This window comes from Thunnus maccoyii, chromosome 13 (genome assembly GCF_910596095.1).
Source record: "Thunnus maccoyii chromosome 13, fThuMac1.1, whole genome shotgun sequence".
NCBI lineage: Eukaryota > Metazoa > Chordata > Actinopteri > Scombriformes > Scombridae > Thunnus > Thunnus maccoyii.
In genome coordinates this window covers 32,085,514-32,088,105 of record NC_056545.1, presented here as the reverse complement: position 1 = coordinate 32,088,105, position 2,592 = coordinate 32,085,514, and the positions used below count along the sequence as shown (strand labels likewise).

At 39.0% G+C, this 2,592-nt stretch overlaps 1 protein-coding gene across 2 annotated transcripts in view; it reads left to right on the top strand.

Moving 5' to 3' along the window:
• The window catches only part of amot (angiomotin), a 111,715-nt gene that overhangs the window by 35,206 nt on the left and 73,917 nt on the right, over positions 1–2,592 (top strand). The window lies entirely within an intron of this gene.

Sequence of the window (2,592 nt, the reverse complement as noted above, 5' to 3'; positions counted from 1 at the left end):
TCTCCTTCCCCTCTCCATCTGTATGCATTCATGTACCATTAATGCATGTTACTAACTTGGCTTCTTCACTGGAGTTTTTGTTCTTTCTTGTCTCACAGGTTCCTGTGGATCAGGGTCATGGACCATGGATCGCGGGCTTTCATGGATCATGGCCGTGGGGACCCCCATGGTCCTGCTTGACACCCACGCCTGCTATTATTATTATTATTAATCATACTTCTATTATTATTATAATTGTCATTGTTATCATTGTTGTTATCATGTGTCTTTCTCCCCTCGCCCTCTCTTCTGTCTCTCATCTCAACCAGTCATGGCAGATGGCCGCCCACGTAGAGCCTGGTTCTGCTTTAGGTTTCTTCCCGTTAAAGGGGATCTTTTCCTTGCCGCTGTTGCCAAATGCTTGCTCATGAGGGAATTTTGGGTCTCTGTAAAATAAAGAGTACGGTTTAGACTGACTGTATGTGAAAAGTGCCCTGAGATAACTACTGTTGTGATTTGGTGCCATATAAATAAAACTGAAAATTGAATTGAATTGAAATTGAAATTGAGCAGTGGTACATCTTGTCAGCCTGCAACAGATGAACAAGGTGAAGGAAGCTAGTGTGGTGGTGCAAAGGAGTAAAGCCAGAAGAAATTCAGGCAAATTGCCTGAAAAAGTCCTTACATATTGTGTACTCTATTAGAGCCACAGATGTAATACTAAATTGTGCACCAGCAAATGTTTGATTTATACAACTGCTACAACTACTCAAGAAAGACTAAATTAACATTGACACTTATTTGTTGGTTCTGTTGTAATTTCTCTGTACTTTCAGCCATTGGCCTTGAAATGAAATCTTGACTATGAAGTTAATCTTTCCTGTTGACTCTGATTAATAGATTGATTGATTGTACATCCGCAGATGACCAGTGTAGGAATTGTAGCTTTAGGTTTAAATTGTAACTGAAGTCCTCCAATTCTAGTGGAACAAAGATCATTTGACCAATTAAAACAAACTATAGTCATGGTATCTAATATTTGGTGTCAAACAGTTTTCATTCATTGTTTCATTTCAAATCAAATATGTTGGAGCCAAAACAACCTAAATGTGTCACTGTCTGAATGATGGACTACTCTCTACTTACCAGCTGTTAGTTTCCCCCTGGTTGTTTCCAGGTTATCCTGGTGCAGTCATGGGGTGAGTTTATACATCAGCCTACCAATTATTATATTATTTAGAACATTTCTTTACTTTGTAGTCTGCATGCACAAACACACTGCTGGTAATGTACACACAAAGACCACACTAGAGTTCAATAAATCAAAAATGCATGTAAAAATACCCCTACATAGATGACTGAAGAGAGTCCAGTTAATTCACTTCTACCATAAATGTAGACATTTCACACAGATGAATAAATATCCAAATGAGGTGCAAAACAGCTTATAATAATAAACAGGTAACGTTAGCATACAACAGCAATTTGTTTGCTAAAACAGCTATCTAGTTTATCCAAATGGTAAATGGACTGTACTTGTATAGCGCCTTTCTAGTCTTCCGACCACTCAAAACGCTTTTACACTACATTCACCCATTCACACACATTCATACACTGAATGGGTTCAGGGGCTACCATGCAAGGTCCCAACCTGCCCATCAGAGGAAATCTAATCATTCACACACATTCTCACACTGATGGTACAGCCATCAGGAGCAATTAGGGTTAAGTGTCTTGCCCAAGGACACATCAACGTGTGGACAGGAGGAGCCGGGAATCAAACCGCTGATCTTCCGATTAGTGAATGACCCGCTCTACCTCCTGAGCCACAGCCACCCCCAAATGTGAAGTGCAGTCCTTAGTTGACTTGACATTGGTATACCTCCTATTCCAGCTAAGTCTTAATTAATGTGAATTAAGCTAAAGAGATAATGTTGTTTGCTTCATGAAATTTCATGAAGAATGGTCTAACTTTGATAACCGTGCCCCGACAAACCATTTAGCATTGCTAGTGTTGCTTTTCTTCTGAAGCTAACAATTAGCTGTGCTGGTGGGCAGGTAAACTATTTAAACGGTATTTTGTTGGAGAGGTTAACTCAATAAAATCCTACACACAAGACCACAAACACACATACATGGTGCGTTTGCTTTTAAAATCCAGGGGGTTGGTTTCACTGCCTCTGCTTCCTTTTACATGGTTTTATCTCCAAAGTGTGTAAAAGAAATTATGAATTATGTTCATTATTTAGGCTATTTGTTTATTTATTTAGTTTAGCTCTCCTTAAATTGAGCATTGCAGCCAACACACCTCAAAACAAGCAACTTTAACTTTGAAGGTGAGCTGTCTCCGTTTCTGGCACTCGACCTCCTGTTTCAGTTTGCATTGTAAAAGTTGGATAATGGAACAAGCAGATGCTCTGGTGCACTGAATTACATTGCATGTCTTTGGACAATTAACTTAGGAAATATCCCCAAAAATGGGATTTTTTATTATACAACGTGAACAACTGCAAATGAATTACAATTCATATATGGACTCGTACACTCACTGAGCACTTTATTAGGAACACCCATGCAAACTAATGCAATCCAATACAACAGCTTTGCCATAAA